Source organism: Poeciliopsis prolifica, unplaced genomic scaffold (genome assembly GCF_027474105.1).
Source record: "Poeciliopsis prolifica strain line A6 unplaced genomic scaffold, Auburn_PproV2 SCAFFOLD003, whole genome shotgun sequence".
Taxonomy (NCBI): Eukaryota; Metazoa; Chordata; class Actinopteri; order Cyprinodontiformes; family Poeciliidae; genus Poeciliopsis; species Poeciliopsis prolifica.
In genome coordinates, this window is record NW_026562378.1 from 14,315,312 (window position 1) to 14,334,861 (window position 19,550).

Below are 19,550 nucleotides of genomic sequence, written 5' to 3' on the forward strand. Positions count from 1 at the left end.
ACAGGGTGCAACATATGCTTTGAAGCACATATAAAAGCTGTAAGGTTACTTAGACTGTCCGTGAAATTATCGCCACAAGCTGGAGATTTGCAGTTAGTGTAAGCTTGCAGACTTTTTATGTGATAACAGGTGAGGCTTGACCGCCAGGTTTCCTTGCAAGATAAATGTATTCAACCTGTATTTAGGATATTTTAAACTTAGGATTTTAGTTACTCTGATGTCTATGTGTTCCTTTTTTTCAGAAGTACAACCAACTGGTTATGAAGACATTTTTTCCCAATGTATTTCATGGAGTCAAATGAGTCTATTTCAAATTAATATATTGTTTTTATATCTAATGATATAAAAGCTTCCTCTATCATGTGTGATTTTAAGTTGATTGTCTGTGTTGAATTTGAAGTGAGAACATTTGTTCTACATCTACACATCAGTGAATACCTGAATTATTCAAATAATTTAGTTTTGGACAACAAACATAGGAACTGGTACAGTGCTTTTATACTAGCTTAAAATAAAAAGATCACCGCAAAAAAGATGTCATTGCTTGCTGGTTTATTTCTTGTTCACAATTGACACATCAGACAAAAACATCATATTTTATGAGTTCTTGACTTGTGTTTTAATCGGTTTCATGTTCACTCTTCAGCCTCCTTTCCCTTTAAATCAACAAGAAGCAATAACGCATTAGAGGGTTAGAAATGCTGAAATCATTATAGTTAAAGTGAAGATGAAATGCAGCTGAAGATCATCATACCCTGCTCATTTCGCGGCTCTTGGCCCGCAGCTTGTTGACCTGTGACTCAGCGATGTCAGCTCGCTCTTGGGCCTCCTCCAGCTCATGCTGGACCTTCCTGTACCTGGACAGGTGAGCGTTGGCCTGCTCCTCCTGGAAAGCACAAAGTCAAACGCTCAAATCGTCTCTGCGGTTCGCTCTCCGGATCAGTTTTCATTATGCTGTCAGTAGTCTGGTGTTAACACATTTTAAGTTAGGCTGTTGTTGGTGCAACACCTATTCATTTCACATGTGTCAAATACTTCTCACTCACAGCGTCCTCAGACTGACGCTTGTAGGATTTCACTTTGAGCTGCAGCTTGTCCACCAGATCTTGAAGACGGGCGATGTTCTTCTTGTCCTCCTCAGTCTAGGAGCAGTGCACAGCAGAGTCTGTTCGCTTAATCACTGCTTGTTTTGGCAAAAAAAAAAAGTCTAAAACTGATTCAAAGAACACTTAATCCTCAATTTATCTTATTAAATAAACAAAGACCAAAAATAACGACAGTATGTGTATGCAACAAATAGAGTAGACTCAATAAGATTAATTCTACTCTATTTTTACCAGATTTTGTCGAAACAGATCATTGTGTGCAGCAGAAACATGGTTTTAAAATTGTTCAACTTTTTCATACTTTTTAGGAACACTGTAAACATTTAAGAAAAAAAAATTGCTCAACATATTCATGCAATACTCCAGTATTTCCACAAGTTTCGAAACAACATAACGCTGAACGTCTTCAGATTCATTTTTGACATCTGAATTCAATTGGATCATTTTGATTGAAAAATATATACTAATCAAAGCACAGCTGAATATTTGTGATACCTTTATTCTGTTTATAGATATAAAAAAATGAGTTTTTTGTTTAGTTTGTTTGGCAGAATCAAGTTAGAGCATCCCTCAGTTGAAGAACCACAGCCCAGGTTTGATACCCTGATTTAAAATGGTCTATAAAAAGTGAAAATGAAGGAGTGTTCACAACAACAGACAAATGCTGTTTATGTCTACTGATGCCTTAAATGGTGAGCTCAAGTTGTGACATATTAAAGTGAGTTAAATAAATGTTACCTACACATACATCCATCCATCAAAAAACACTTTCTCTGTATCTATATTTATATTTTCTCATAGATAATAGAATAAACATGAGGGTCTGCAATTTCACACATTTTCTAAACCCAGCTTAATTTTTTGATATTCATCCATCTTTCAGAAAGGATTTTGAAAGTTCAAACAAATGAAACACCAAACTATAAATCTGCACAGATGACACCAGGGTGTTTACTTTTAGTTGTGACCACCTCTGGCAGGCAGACATGACGACTGTGACTCATGCCCCCTATGGGTTCTAAATGTGTTCTGCGTGTCTGTTCAGCAGAAAAAAACAGAAGCTGCAATTTTCACATAAAGGAGAATTTATGTTGTTTGCCTGTTAGAACGTATTTCTAGGCATATCAGAAAATCAAAAATAGTTTGATCTTACCTGATAGGTGAGCTCCTTCACTCTGCGTTCGTACTTGCGGACACCTTTGATGGCTTCAGCTCCACGTCTCTGCTCAGCCTCAACCTCCCCCTCAAGCTCACGAACCTTCCCAGAAGAAAAAATAAATGAATAAAATAAATCAGTGTGATGTTATTTTCACACTTCAACTGAGAAAATAATCTACATATACATTACAAGCAGGGGCACAATAAAGCAAAACAAAATCTAACATCATGTAACAAAAGTACCCTGGCTTCCAGTTTCTGGAGCTGCTTCTTGCCTCCCTTCAGAGCCAGATTCTCGGCCTCCTCCAGACGGTGCTGCAGGTCCTTCACTGTGACCTCCAGGTTCTTCTTCATCCTCTCTAAATGAGAACTGGTGTCCTGCTCCTTCTTCAGCTCCTCTGCCATCATGGCTGCCTGTAATTGATACGCATTGAAAATGTTGAGATCTTTAGACAGGTTTGACAGAAATGCAGATTTACTCATTTTAGGATTAGCTGTAACTGCAGGACCTCCTAAAGCAATTACTATGCAGTAATGCTATAAATGTATATGTTCTTTGTTGAGGGATTTGTCATATATCAGATTTGTTCTACTCTATTCTTAACCTGTTCTATCACAATTGTACAGTTGTAGAGTTTATATCTTTAAAATATAAACTTGCTGTCTTCAAACCTCAGAAAAAATCTGACATTACCAAAGAATGACAATTATCTGCAGTCAGCATGAATAATTTCATAATAAATATGAAGTGAATCTGATGTCTTTAGTTGGCTCCTACTACGAAGATGAAGATGTGGATGCAGTTTACAAATTTGGCACTAGATGTCAGTAATGGCTAAATTCCATCACGAATCAAAGCAATGAGATAAAACTGGAGAACTCACATCAGTGATGGCCTTCTTGGCCTTCTCTTCAGCATTTCTTGCCTCCTGAATGGCATCTTCCACCTCACCTTGAACCTGGACAAAGTCGGCCTCCAGCTTCTTCTTGGTGTTGATGAGGCTGGTATTCTGAAATAACACAAAAGCAAGCAGGTTCAGTTTATTTGTCCTCATTTATGCTTTCACAAACAAAACAATCAAAAACATACAGCTGAACTTGCAAATAGTAGTTCAGAGATGTAAAAGTTCAGCAAAAGAGACCAGATGTCACAGATTAGATTTTAGATAAATACCTGAGAGTGCAGCAGTGCAACACGCTCACTTGCATCCACCAGCTCCTGTTCAGCCACTTTGCGGCTTCTCTCTGTTTGCTCCAGAGCAGCTCTGAGCTCCTCGATCTCAGCCACCATCAGGGTGTTTCTGCGCTCCACCATCGCCACCTGCTCCTTCATGTCATCTTGTGCTCGGACAGCCTCGTCAAGGTGCAGTTGTGCATCCTTAAAAATGACAAACACAGTAACAATACATCTGTCTCAAATTTGAAGGTAACCTCCACGACTCAGTGAACTGGCTGTACCTTAAGCTGTCCCTGAACGTTTCTCAGCTGCTTCTGGGCTTCTGCCGCCTGCCGGTTGGCGTGGCTCAGTTGTATCTCCATCTCATTGAGGTCTCCCTCCATCTTCTTCTTGATTCTCAGGGCGTCGTTCCTGCTCCTAACCTCAGCATCCAGAGTACTCTGCATGGACTCCATCACCCTCTGGCTGTTCCTCTTGATTTGCTCGATCTCTTCATCCTTTTCTGCAAGTTTTCTGTCGATTTCACTCTTGACTTGGGTGAGCTCCAGCTGGACACGGAGAATCTTGGACTCCTCGTGTTCCAGGGTGGCCTAAGAAAAGTACATTATGTAGTTAAAGAGTTCCTCATTTGGATTGCTCTTTGCAAACATGTTATTTCAATTACCTCAGCTTCCTCCAGGGCTGTTTGGATTTCTACTTTCTCATTCTCTGCTGTTTTCTTGCTCTTCTCCAATTCATGTATGGTCTTTCCCGTTTCACTAATATGTTCAGTCAAATCACTTATTTCCTCTGTTGAGGGATCAATATCCAAAAAGTTACAATACAATACAAAAAGGTAAAATAAATAACTCTTTATCAATTATCAACAGAGCTTAGAGCCATAACTTTGGCTTTTTAGTCTTGTCAAACACATGCATGCTTTTTGTCTTACGCTGCAGGTTCTTGTTTTCCCTCTTCAGAGTCTCCAGATGGTCCAGAGCTTCTTCATAAGAGTTTTTCATTTTGAACAGCTCAGTACTCATCGAGCGAGCCTCTTTCTGAGCTCCTTCCAGCTCAGCCTGGCTCTCCTCATACTTCTGCTTCCACTCTGCAAGAACCTGAAGGAATGACAAACTTTGTTTTACTCCCTTCCTTTTTGCATCACTTACTCTTGATGAAGCAAAAGATTTTGTACCTTGTCAAAGTTCCTCTGCTTCTTGTCAAGATTTGCAGCCAGAGCATTAGCTCTCTCCACATCGATCATCAGGTCCTCCACCTCACCCTGCAGCCTCTGCTTGGTCTTTTCCAGAGAGGCGCATTTTGCATTCACAGCCTCAATGGACTCTTCTGCATCCTGAAGACGCTGAGCGAGCTTCTTCCTGCAGAGAGAATGTTTGATTCAAAAATCCTGAAATTTCAAATGATTGTAAGAGTAAAAGTGAGATTTACTTGGCCTCTTCTAGCTCCTCTGTACGCTGAATGGCATCAGTCTCATACTTGGTTCTCCACTGAGCCACCTCGCTGTTAGCCTTGGACATAGCGCGCTGCAGCTCAGCTTTGGCCTCCTGCTCCTCTTCATACTGCTCTCTGAGCAGATCACAGTCATGACGAGACGACTGCACCGCATGAGCAAGAGCATTCTTGGCCTAAATGGGTCAAAATAGACAATGCGATATTCGTTATTCTCGGTACATGAATTTTTTCAAAATGAAAAAACAAAGGAAACTTCATTACCTTAACTTCTTCCTCAAGGTGTCTTTTGAGCTCTTCAATCTGATGCATAAAGGCCTGTTTTCCTCTAGTAAGCTGGGAAACTAGAGACTCTTTTTCCTCCAGCTGACGACTGATTTCACCTGGATGAAACAAGCAGAATAAAAGTGTGTAGAGGCAATTCCTGACTGGATGTATGTACAATGTGCTTGTGTTTCTAATTTCTAAGTATTCTTCACTCACCATTCTCAGACACCAGTCTAGCTTTATGAGAATTAATTTCATTAAGTTGACGAATATGCTCATCATTCTTGGTCTTCAGCTCACTCAATTGATCCTCAAGAGAGCGGCACATCTTCTCCATGTTAGTCTAGAGGACATGTAATCAAGGTTACATGTACTTCAACTTTTAGTTCTGCATAAAAAACAAAAAAAATAGCAATTTCACCTTTGCTTTTGCAGTGGCCTCCATGTTGCTTGAGAGGTCATCAATCTCCATCTTGTATTCACTTTTCTCTTTCTCCAGCTTCTGTTTGACTCTCTGCAGGTTATCGATCTGCTCTCCCAGCTCCGCCACGCTGTCGGCCTGCTTCTTACGGAGAGACGCGGCCGTGGCCTCGTGCTGCAGGGTGGCCTCTTCAAGGTCACGGCGCAGCTTCTGAAACTCAGCCTCGCGCTTTTTGTTCATCTCGATCTGAACAGATGTGGCTCCTCCAGCTTCCTCCAGCCTCTCGCTGATCTCCTCAAGTTCCCTGGAGAGATCGGCCCTCTGCTTCTCCACTTTGGCTCGAGCAGCTCGCTCAGCCTCAATCTCCTCTTCAAGCTCTTCAATACGAGCCTGTAAATGCAAACGTGGAGATGGAACATGGAGTCATCAAATCTAATAGCAAGAAAATCTTCCTGGTAGCGTTGTAATTGCTAAATATCTGACGTAGTCCAGATTAGGCAGCATACTAATGTCATTTTCTAAAATATCTTGTTTGAATGGTAAAAATTTAAGCAGTATTTAGTTTTGAGAGAAAACACACAATATGCTTCAAGTTTTAATAATAACAAAAGACCATATTCAAAGTCCTCAAACTATTTACACCTTACCTGCAGTTCCTTGATTTTCTTTTGAAGCTGAGAGCCGATGGTCTGTTCATCCTCTATCTTGCTGAGAAGCTGACTTATTTCAAAGTCCCTCCTTTACAAAAAATATTAGATTTACTGCAGGAAATCCATGTATCTTCCACATAAGTTAAACTTCTAACATGTAAATGTATATTTGGCTTGTCTTTTTTTTTTTTACACACTTCTTTATCTTCTCTTCAGACTGCTGCTTGTCATTCTCCAGATCCATTATGGTTTCCTGAGCCAGTTTGAGATCTCCTTCCAGTTTCCTCTTTGCTCGCTCCAGATCCATACGGAGTTTCTTTTCCTGCTCCAGGGAACCTTCAAGCTGGTGCAAAGAGAGAATCATAAGTCAGTGATTACATGTATTTAAAAGACAACAGAACTGTTGGTGACTGAAATAAAACACTGATGCTTACATCATCCACTTGCTGCTCCAGTTTTGTCTTGGCTTTGGTCAGAGTGTTGACTTTGTCTTCCTCTGCCTGCAGATCATCCAGGATCTGCTGATGGGCCTCTTGGAGGGCCTTTTTCTCCTTTGTCAGCTTAGCAATGGTCTCATCTTGAGAAGCCATTTCCTCAACCAGATTTTTGACCTGCATTGACAAATGAATTGCTTTAGCCATTTGGTCAAATTGCATTTAACAGGAATGTGATTAAAAAGCTCAAACCTTGTTTTCAGTGGCATGTTTCTCTTTTTCCACCTTGGCCAGAGTCAGCTCCAAGTCATCGATGTCCTTCTTCAACTCAGAGCATTCGTCCTCGAGTTTTCTCTTCTTTGCTGTCAGCTCAGCATTGATCTCTTCTTCATCCTCCAGTCTCTCAGCCGTCTCTTTGAGTTTGGCTTCAAGCTGGATTTTCGCTTTGATGAGCCCCTCACACCTTTCCTCTGCGTCAGCCAGGGTTTCGCCCTCCTAGATTCAAATGAACCGCATGTATTGTCAGTGTTAGTGACCTAGCATTGTCAAACAGTAAATTGCTCTGGTCTTATACATACCGACTGAATCTGCAGCTGCAGGTCATTCTTCTCCTGAAGGAGAGAAACCATCTTCTCCTCCAGTTCTTTTTTCTTAGCTAAAGCCTTTGCCAGGTCCTCTTTGGTCTTGGCAAAGTCTTCTTTCATTTGGGCCATCTCTTTCTCCGTCTCTGCACTCTTCAGCAGAGGTTTGATCTTGAAGTACAGCTTCATCCATGGCCAAGTCTTGACGTTCATGAATGCGCGGATGTTGTACTGGATGGTGTAAATGGCTTCCCTTGGAGAATAAATCAGATAAATATTCTTATGCTCAGTCTTGTAAAATGTAAACAAACCTTTTCACTGCTCTATCAAAACAGACGACTGAAACGCTTTTCAAATTACCAAATTCCTAATCCTAATCTAAAAAAACCCAGCACAAACAAAAAGTCAAGTTTAATAGAGATTAAACAAAAGTGCTATGAATACATCTAAACACAGCAATACCTTTTCTAACAGAAAATATTGAACAAAAAAGTTCTTTTAAAAAAAATACAAGCTGTACACAGTGTAATGTTTTGTTGCTTAGGCAAATATACCTTCTTTCCATCATCTTTACAAATTCCCGCCTCATCACGTAACCTCTGCAGAGAGCCTGTGTCATTGTAACCAGTTCAGCCAGTTTCTCATCCCTCATCTCCTCCAGTGTACCCAGCAGTCCAGCCTTAAAGAACACCTGAGGGGTAAGACAGCAATAGATTAACATCTTCTTCAGCTTTCAATTTTGATTTTTCTGAAATCTGTTGATTTACCTTGGTGTGGCCAAACCTATACTGACTGTGATCAACATTGATGGATCCCAGGAGTTTCTCAGAAGCCTTCTTGTTATCAATGAATTGGCCTTCAGGAATAACACTAGCATTCAGCACTTTGTACCTGCAAAAGGTCACATTAATCCAATTAACAACACAGCTGAGGAAATCATAGTAAATTAATAAGTACAGATACTGCACCTCTGCTTGAAGTCACCATAGAGGATTCTGCTGGGGAAACCTTTCCTGCAGATCCTGATGCCTTCCAGCACGCCGTTACACCTCAGCTGATGGATGACCAAGAAGTTTTCCATCAGACCTGAAATAACAACAACACATGAATGGTGATTACTGTGTCACTTAACTGTGGTGTCATGAGAATCACCTGGTCCGAATAGAATCAGAGCCACAATCACTGGAAACAGAGTTTGTCTAAAATTTCTTAACTCATCCTTATTTGGTCCAGGCGCACGTTGTCAATGTTACAAAATTATAGTTTCAAACGTTGGACTTCTAGTGACAATTCATTTCACATATTTATAAGTTCATAAATAATTAAATTAAATAGGAATATTTTCCATTTCTATGATTACCTATGTAATTTGTATCTATAAGTCCTGAAAAGTCATTGTCTTGCAGACTGACCTGGGGTTTTGGATTCATTAGGAATGAGACAACGCACAAAATGTGGATGGGTGCTTCTCAAGTTGGTCATCAACTTCCCAAGGTTTTCCTAGAGAACGACAAACAAACATAATATTTTAATTTCTTGCAAATTGGGAACTTTCACCTTCACAGCACTGGTAGCTATTTTATAGAACCGTGACATAATTATAGCTCATAACACACAAAACGAAATTCTTCACACAACAACAAGGAATCGGACATATAGAAAGAGGCAAAACAACCTAGAGAAAACATATTTTGATTTTTAGATTTAGATTTTATGCTACACCTTTTACAGGCAAACCCTACCCAGGAGGTTTTTTGAAATTTGACACTTTACAAAAACCTACAACTACATACACTTAAGTCCAAAAAAACAAAACATAAAGAAAGTTTATGAAAAAAAAAAATAAAAAAGAATAAAAGACACTTAAAGAACTACAGGGAAGACATAAATATGATGTAGGACGGTTGCTTGTTCTACATCAAAGAGGATTCATACTTTGTAGACTGATGATCTTAAATCTACATTATGAATGATGCACTTTAGAGTAGCTGCCTATAGAAGGACTAAGAATTAACTTAACTTATGTGTTCATTAAATACACTGCATTATGGTACAATCCAAACATTAAAATATACCCTGAAGAGAGCTGAAACAGTTTGGAAGGAGCCTCCCTTCTTCTTGCCTCCACCCTTCTTCCCCCTTTGGCATCTGCAAAAAAACAATACAGGTGTAAGTAAAGAGACAGACTATTTGTTCATAAAACATTGCAGATTAAACCAGATTCGTAAGTTCTGAACATGAGAAATAATATTTGACACTGTAAACATATAAATGGTACCATCTGCTCCTGCGTGGGAAGCATAGAGGTGAGCCAGCAGCTTCGATGAAGACTTCTGGTAAAGCTGGACCACAGAGTCATTCAGAGGATCCTTGTTCTTGTCTAACCAGCCAACAACATTGTAGTCCACAGTGCCAGCATAGTGCACCAGAGAGAAATGAGCCTCAGCTTTGCCTTTGGCCGGTTTGGGCTTCTGGAAGGGAGCACTTTTTCCCAGATGTTGGTCATACAGTTTGCTCTTGAAGGTCATGTCTGTTGCCTTGGGGACAATACACTCCTCTTCAAGCATGGAGAAGATGCCAAGAGGCTGTCAGGACGGAAACATGCAAATAAAATCAAGATATCTTGAGGCATCAAAATGATTGTCTGTGTCGGTCAGTATGTGTCTGAGCTTGTTGCTGACCTTCTCAATGAGCTCAATGCATGCAGCCAAGTCCATGCCAAAGTCAATGAACTCCCATTCAATTCCCTCCTTCTTGTACTCTTCTTGCTCCAGGACGAACATGTGATGGTTGAAGAACTGTTGCAGTTTTTCATTGGTGAAGTTGATGCACAGCTGTTCCAAGCTGTTGAACTGTTGGAAGACAGACTCTGTTAGATATTTACTGTGCTGGTTCACTGACTTAAAGGTTAATCCCAACATTACTGACATCAAAGATTTCAAAACCAGCGATGTCCAAGACACCGATAAAGTAGCTCCTTGGCTGCTTGGTGTCCAACATCTCGTTGATTCTGACGACCATCCACAAGAACATCTTCTCATAGACAGACTTGCAGAGAGCACTCACTGCATTGTTGACCTGAAGATGGAAAGACATGCTATAGTTTTTAAAAATTCTGTCAATCAATTTAACCTCATCAACTCAAATTGTCTGTCACCTGTGGCACAGTTTGACCTTTGACCACCATTTCATTTCCAACCTTCACTCGGGGGTAACACAAAGCTTTGAGCATGTCAGCAGAGTTCAGGCCCATGAGGTAGGCGATTTTATCAGCCACTAATAAAAACATAAATACAAAAGCATTTACAACATGGCAGATTACAAAACTGTTCTGAAATCCATTTCTCTGGCATGTGATTTTAATTTGGAACCCAGTGGGGATCTTACGCTGTTTTTAAGAATGCAATAAGACTCAGATGAAATGCAGCATTTTCTGGTTTGCTTCACAGTTCTTTTAACATTTCCTCTAGAAAACAGTGGCACCGAACTATTTTTATTATATTTATATGTTTTTATGACTCAGGCTTCTTACCCTCAGTGCCATCAGGTTCAGCCTGCTCTTCCCTCTGCTTCTGCTTGAACTTCATGTTTCCGTGATGCATCACAGCTCCTGTCAGCTTGTAAATGTTAGCTTTTTCTTCTGCAGTGAAACCCAGGATGTCGATGGCAGTCTGAAGAGTTGGCATACAAAACCGTAGATTTATCATTTGCCATACTTTAGATTTAAACAAACTTGTTTGCTAAGGGTGGTGCCAGCCACTCCAGAAATTGTGCTTCTCATCACAGTTTACTCACATCAGTGGCAATGAATTCTTCAATGTCATTGATACTCTTGACAGTGATTTCTCCCTGACTGATCATCGGAAAGTCATAAGGGTTGGTGGTGATGAGGAGACCCTCTGAAAAAAGCCTCCTTCTATTTTAGTATCCAGACTCTAGTGAATCATTACTTTGTGTTCTGTGAGGCTCCATTTCTTACCGATTAGCTCAGGTTTGTGGCCTGTTGTGAGCTGGTAGAAGATGTGATAACTTCTCTCAGCAGAGAGCTGGAATGTCACACGAGACTTCTCCAGCAGATCTAAGAACAAGACGAAAATAGTTGTACAGTTTGTCCTTTTATAAAATCTCATGGCAGGTTTTGAAATCTAAAATACATACATGTTTCAATATCAGCTGAAGCCAGCTTTCCAGTTGTTCCGAAATGGATCCTGATGAATTTACCCTAAATAAGCACAGATTCATTAGTGTTGGTTTAATTTTATTTTCTTTTACATGTTTTTGTCTTAAAATTGATTTGAACCAAATTGATATGTGATGTGGATCATACTATGCACTTACAGCAAACATGCCATCCAAAAATAAAATATTAGCAATCGACATGTAATGTCTGCTTGCTCTTTTTAAAAGAGCAAGCTCTAGTCTAAAAGTATAACTTCTTAAGCTGGAAAAACTTTAGAAACTTACAAAGCGAGATGAGTTGTCATTTCTCACTGTCTTGGCATTACCATAGGCCTCCAGCAGGGGGTTGGCTGCAATGATTTGATCTTCCAGCGACCCCTTTAAATAAAGTTACAAAACACATATTTTTATTCTGCTGTTCATGTCTTCAGTGGTATGAAACATATACAACACTTTTCCTACTCGCCTGCATTTTTCCAGGAATTGGCTCAGATTTCTTCCCAGAGGCTACTGCGATTGTCGCAAAGTACTGGATGACACGTTTGGTGTTCACAGTCTTTCCTGCACCAGATTCTCCACTGGTTTGAAGATATAAAATTTAATTGGAGAAGTACTGATGCAATTAATATTAGTGAAACCTTATATCTGATCATATGAGGCACTTACGTAATCAGGATTGACTGATTCTCACGGTCTGTTGGAAAGAAGGAAAAAAAAAAGCAACTTAAAGCCACACAACTCAGTATTAAATTACAGCATCTTATACGCTGCTGCCTCATTGAAGTAAAGTTCTTAAAAGGTGAATTTGTCCATACAAATTCAACTGTGTCCGCAATTCTGTCCAAGCTAAAAAGATAACAGATACCTTGGAGCATGAACTGATAGGCGTTATCAGAGATGGAGAAGATGTGGGGAGGAGCCTCAATTCTCTTCTTCCCCCTGTATCCTGCAACAACTACTGCATCGTACACTGGCAGCCACTTATAGGGGTTCACAGTGACGCAGAACAACCCAGAGTAGGTCTGTGAAAGACAGTGAGGCATCAAACAAAGTTCAAGGACACTCAAGTTAACGTCTCCATAACATCCATAAGCTTCTCCTTGTTTAAGTAGCTGCATGAAATCTGTTGAAATAACATGAGCAGAGCAATAAGTGTTTTTTGCCCCAATAAGGATTACATTATTAACTGCTTTGGGTACAACAAAAAGTGCTACAAATCTTTAGCTTAACTTATAAAATGTTCTTACGTAGATCATCCATGCTGCATATCGCTCTTTGAGGTTATACAGCACAGCGGGCTCACTGAGGTGGGTCATCATGGCCATGTCTTCAATCTTATCAAACTTTGGAGGATTCATGGGGAAGATTTCATCTTCCTTAACAGTGATGGTCTACAACAAAACAGCACTGCATGTGAGTAAAGTTCTAGTTTCTAATAAATATTCAACAGATAGATCTATCATGTTTCATGAAGTGTACTTGGATGTCCACCTACCTTTCCACCCTGAACTTCTACCGTGGCTTTGCCACCGTCCTTCTTCACTAGTTTACCCTTCAAATACATCTCAGCAGGCTCCGTTACATAGTAAGCTGTTTTGGCATCAAAGGGAGTGTTCTGAGCCTCTATTCGCTCCCTTTCTGGTTTCCGGAGGTATATGGCCGCCGGGCCAAAACACTCCATCTCTGGCTCCGAACTCATGGCTGCACTGTAAAAAATAAGCAAACCAAAACATAATTCCTTTTAAAAGTACTTGGTTTTAGCTTTTTCTGGTGTTCTGGCCTGGGATGTATGGGATTTACCTTGTTTGTTTTTCAGTGATGCAGTTGGTGTGTAGATACTAAGAAAGGTTGTAAAGCATAAAAGGAAAAACTCAAACTCATCAGACTGTCAATAATGTTCATATGTGAAATAAATTTAAAGCACAAATAACTTCAAAAGTGATTGAAGACTCACCTTTTGTGGAAGCCGGTCAGTCCTGAACTTCAGAGTGAACTGGGAGCTCTTGTTTTATACTGAAATCTCTGGTGGTCAAGGAGGGACAGCCCTCCTTTTAGGGTCACTTATCATGTCCAGATACATGATCTCAGATGTCCTCTACATCTCTCCATCACCAGTGGTGTTACCTTATCCGACGTAATGCCAAAACAATTATTAACCGAACCCCCAGATCATGAATAAGTAAGTAAGCAAACTTTATTTACGCAGCATCTTTTACAGGTCAGAAACCACAAAGTGTTTTACAAAATATAAGGTATAAAACACAGAAGATGAAACAAAAGGAGAGATTAAACAGAACACATGTGATACTAAATAAAATAAAACAAATTGAAAGCCAATCTGAACAAATGTGTCTTCAGCTGCTAGCATCAACAGTATCAAGGCACAGTCTGGGGGTACAGCCATAAAGCCTTTATCCCCTCTGGTCTTAGGATGAGTTCATGGCACCATTGATGGCCTTTGGCTGGAAAATCTCAGGCAGTGAGGAAAGGATTAGGGCTCTCCATAGTTAACCGAGCAGCACTGAGACCGGGAGGGAAGACTGTGCATCTCTTAAGACCTTTACTTGGTGGTCTAAGAAGTAATTATTCAAAAAACTCTGCGTTGCTGAGATAAAGACTTTTAAAATAAAGGAATATAACACTAATATCATTACTTTTAACATACGTACATGCTATATTTTCCATCTTCACATGAATAATTCTTAACCAACCTAATCTTTGGCAGTGACTCTGTTCAAAGCAGCTCTTAAGCCCAGGGCTGAGGAGTTTACTTAAAGCTATTTTAAGAACCCATTATGGTGGATAACACTTGGAGAAGATCTGCCATGTTATAAAGCAGTTCTCCAGAGGTATGATTAGGTTGCAACAAAAAATAACATTTGATATGTTTGGCCTTCTTTTACAGTCTTATTAGGACCTAAAGCAAATATAGCTTCTCAGACACAAACGCCCAAGCGCTTACTACCGCAACGGCTCACAAATGCTTAGAACGCCGCTGTTAATTACATGTGAGATAGTTTTCAGCATCTTGTTTCATCAGTCCCTCTCTGGGAAGGTCCATATTCTTTAATACATTTATTGTGATTTAGTCATCAGCTCATTTGGTTCAGTTGAACTTGGTTCTGAATCCTGGTAAGTACACTCCATTGCAAGATGGTTGCTGTGTTTGTTTCTCTGTGGCTTAGATCCTACATGCTTGTGGTGAATGCAGTTACATTGTGCTATATTGTGACCCTATTGGTCTTTTTTATTGTTTGAAATTTGGAATAAGACACAAAAAATTTTAAGTCAAATGTGTATTTGTTGCACTAGGACAATAATTTCAGTCATATTAAGCAATCCATATAATTGCTACTGTTTCAAATGTAAATATCCAGTAATTTGTTCTGTAATCTGCTTAAATGTGCAGTTGTGAAATCAAAAATAATTGGGAAAGATAGACTGTCCACTGCGTATATGAAGAAATTCAACAAAAAAAACTAAAAGTCAGCCAGTTCAATTCCACAGTCGTCTGAGCACTAAGGTGGGCACGGATGTGCTAGAAACACCTGGGTCTGATTTTTTGTCCGAAAAAAATCAGTGTGATGTTATTGTTTATATAAAGAACCACCTGTTGGCTTCTGGTCAATGTTGTCAACACATCTGAGAGGCAAATACTGTTTTTAAATTCTTGAGGAATAATTATTCCCCAGTGTGTGATAAATAATGCATCTCTGAGAACATGTCATCAACACTTTCTGCTGTGCATGCACATTGGTTTTGACCAAAGTTAAAATAGTAAGCAGCTAGGGAAAGGAAGGATGAAACTGGGTGTGCCTTATGCCTTCCATTTTTCACTGCAAACAAATTGAAGATCAGTTCAGTTGTGTATGTTTAGGCATTCTCAGGTGTTGTCTGTTTCTTTTCTTAAGCCAAGTTTGCTATGAAGTTACATCTGTGAAATTACAAAGTCAAAAAAAGTCAAGAATTAACAGCATTACTGTTATTTAGGCAATCATAATAAAAATAAAAAACAATGGGAGTTCATTTTTCAAAATCATATTTTGATCATGTTATTTGTTTATATTTGTTTATTAAAACTAAGTATTTAGTTAGCAATTTATATATTTAGTTTATGCCAAATATTTAGTTAGCAAGTTAAAAAATATGGCCATGAAAAATTAATCTCCATTTTTTTTTCTCTTATGACAAGCTTGATAACAATAATACAAGTATTGCTGTCAATACTTGACTGTGTAACTTTACAAACTGCACTCTATAGTTTGCACATGCAGGCATGTTGGCAGTTATTGCACTGAATCATTCCTGATGCAGGTTGCTCGTTTTGCAGCATGAAGCTACTGTGTTTTTAAATGGAGTTTTTATGTTCTACCGTCGGGTCCAGTTGTCTCTGGGCCTTTTCGACTTCCTCCAACAATATGAAAATATGCAAATTAGGTCATGAGTGTTTGCTTTCATGGTTAGTTTATCCTGTATGTCTGTGTGTTGTGAAGGACTCTCCAAAGAGGGTATCCCTCTTCAAGCCCAACGACTGCTAAAAATAGACAGCAGCCCCCCGCAACAACCCAGCAGGTACAAGTGAGTACAAACAATGGATGGATGGATTCCTGATGCCACGGCATGTCAAATAACTAGGGTGATGTATTTTTATATACATGTTTTGATGACTTCTCTTATAAAGTTTGATTGTTTGTTGCCATTAAAATCAGGAATGTAAAGATAAAGTCCTGCAGGCCTCCCTAAACTAGTGGTTAAAACTGTGCATCTATATGTAAGAACTTTTGCACTCAACTGTTGAAGCTGCTTGTTTTTGAGAAGCATTAACATTACTTGCACATGTTCAGTTGTGTATGTTTAGGCATTCTCAGGTGTTGTCTGTTTTTTTTTTAAGCCAAGTTTGCTATGAAGTTACATTTGTGAAATTACAAAGTCAAAAAAAGTCAAGAATTAACAGCAATATTGTTAATTCTTGTTAAGTTGTTACTTATGCAACCCTGATCAACAGGGGTTTGTTTAAGTAGCTTAGCTATTTCTTTGTGAAGTAGAAAACCCTGCACGTGTATTAGTTTCCCTGCCAGAAAGGTGAGAAAAAACTAAAAAACCAATACTTTTATTGCTTTAATACAATGTAGGATTTCACAATTTTGCAACATATCTTATTGATTGGGTGAAAAAAAAACAGAACAAAAGAAAATGGTGTAGTTCTGCAATACCTGGAGAGACTGTTGCTTTCCCTTGGGGTCACACAACATAGCTATTAGGTTAATTGGTTTCTTTAAATTGTTCTTATGATTGATTGCAAGTACATGTGCATGCTTATTTGTCATGTGAATCTGTGTGTGGCCTTTTGATGGGCTGGTGACAACCTTGCAAATCAGGCTGGGACAAATGTGGATGGATGTTTCTCTAGAGAATAAATACATTATATTGCCAAAATATCCAGTCACATAGAGTGACATTCAAATCTTAATCCAAGAGGAGTAAAGTAGTGAATATGTACCATATGTATCATACAGTCACAAATAGATTTTATTTTTCTGAATGTCACTTCCCATTTGATGCAAAAAAAAATGTTTTTTGTTCATCACTGAAGTATCTGAGGGATTTTCATTAGGTGTATCTTACACACTTCAATTCATATCTTGTTTGTCTTTTTTGTTGAAAAGTCATACTTAGCTTGTGTTTAATGATGTTTCCATCCATTCATTCATCCAGCCATCCATGGTAATGGTTTTATTAGTTACTGCTTTTTTGTGAAAAAAACATTATAAAATTCATTTAAACAAAGTTTTTCACCTCTCATTTTTGCACGGTTTCCTCTTTCCTCTGCCTGAGGTGTATATTTTCACCATGCTGCACTTCCTGTGGAATTGAAAAATTAGGACGTATGAGTGAATTGTTATAAATAGCTTACAAATGGCACAATGAATGTGTAATACCATATTTCTGAAGCATCATCGATTCTTCTACGCTGTGACCAAAGCATGGTGGGATCATAAAAAGGTTCCTTCCTCACTCAACAAAAAGAAAAATCATTACATCTCCAAAACAAGGAGACAGATAATTTAATATTCGGTGTTGGCAAGAGTTCGTGATACCGTGTAATGTCAATGATGAGGATGGTGACGATGATAATGATAGAGGCTGGTAACGTCAGCAGCACATTTGCACCTCTGCAATCTGAGGCTCCCTCTGGTGTTTATAAGGAGCCAGTGACCCCAGCCGTCGACATGGCTAAGCACTGACACGTAATAGTAGTTAACACCAGCAGGGTCTGACAGCACATGAACTTAATGTGGTGGAAATGTCCAAACACATTAAAATTTATGAACAGCAAAAACAACATGCAAAGTGTGTTGTGTTGTAAAAGCTAATCTGTGAACTTCATCCACTATTAAGTGACACCATTAGCTTTTAAAAGGAAACTTCTCACCATCTCTAATCCTATTTATCATATACAAGACATGCAAGTAACCAGGTATACAATATATTCAAACTGACATATAGTTTGGACCAAAAACACCTTTACGTGTAGGTCTCCACCCATATTCAGGCACAGATTTTTAAAAGCATGCATTAAAATAAATAACTTACAAGGTTGTAATAAAAGCAAGTTAGTTTGAAAGTTGCTAAAATAAAAAGATAATTATGTGCAGAAGCCAGTCAGGACTGTGACTTAGAACTTGGCCCTAAAGTTGCATAAGTTAAAAACAACACACATGGATGTTGAAAAGATTTGGTAAACATTTTGTCTTCTTCAGGTACAATTCAAATTGTTCAAACATGCAACTTTAAGATAATTTTCATAACCATGTGCATCTCTGCCTCTTCAAGTCTTAACTTCACATCCCAAACCTCCCGTACTACAGAGAGTAAAATAAATACGGTTCAGAGGCAAAATTTCCAAACAAATATGCCTTAAATGCACTAAAAAGTACTTACAAATCTGAAAAACGATGCAGCTTTTTGTGTAAGTGTATATCCGTGCTCTTTGTTGCCACTCAATGGACTGGAATGTTACTCAGGACTCACCTTGGTTTGTTATCCTGATCCCAGCTGTTGCTCTTTGACAAAAACGGAAACTGACACACCTACATCAAAGGCTGTAAAACACAATATGTCCCTTGAGCATGTGGTATTTTCCTTGGGCCTCCACACAACCTAAGTGCTATATTTGAAATCTGTCCTTATAAGACAGAAAACTTCAATGCTGGCATCGTGTCACTTATCTTCACTGAATACAGAGGGCTATTATATCTTCTAGGTAACCACTTTAGAATTTCTTATCATTTTAGCAATGTAACTTGATCATCTTTCCAGGCAAACAGTGGCTACAAGCTCCTTAACCCACAGTTACAAAACTTGCCACCTGTGTCGGAAGTCTATGGCAAACAAAAGTTGGTTTTTAGCAGATTCTTCGTCAAGCAAACAAACAATAGAGATTAATGCTTTCAGCATGTTTTGACACAAACATCTGTCATTGTGGGGTCATTTATAAAACTGCAAGACAGAAGAGCAGCAACCCATCCCTCTCCTGCTCTACATTTAGCGATTGTCTCAGCCTCCCTTGTGTATCCCTTGAGAAGAAGAATAAGAGCAGCTGTTGGCACTGTTGTGTAAAGTAATCCCTTTGGCAATCCCTACTTTTCTTCCAAGCCCAGTGGCACTCATTTTATTTTTTAATCATTTCTGACCTGTAAGGACTCTGAAACTTGATATTGATGACTTTTTAAAGCCTTACAGAAAAATAGCAGAGGGCAGCTTTTGTGCCAGAGGGCATTGAAAAGATGCTTCAGTCACACCTTAGTCACACCTTTGGTATTCCTGCAACTTCTGACTCAACTTCACATGAATGTAACCAACATCAAGTTTATTCATATACGTGGTATGACAAAGAAAGTGTAAACTTGCACACTGCATGATTTACAACCTATATAAGCACAGTGATTTAAATTTTTTTTTTCTCACTGCATTTCTTGATAAGAGTCCGAGGAAACAAAACAACTTCAATCAGATGTGTGACTTATAGGGATTTCTAAGAAATCCCACATGCAAAAACAAAATGTAATCTTTAATTTATTGGGGTGTTTATGGAGATCTATCTAGTGTCTGGGATGAATGGCATGCA

General features: G+C 39.0%; 1 pseudogene; it reads right to left on the reverse strand.

Moving 5' to 3' along the window:
* Positions 1–535: 535 nt before the first annotated feature.
* LOC129353195 (myosin heavy chain, fast skeletal muscle-like) lies at positions 536–13,474 on the reverse strand (annotated as a pseudogene).
* Positions 13,475–19,550: the final 6,076 nt, after the last annotated feature.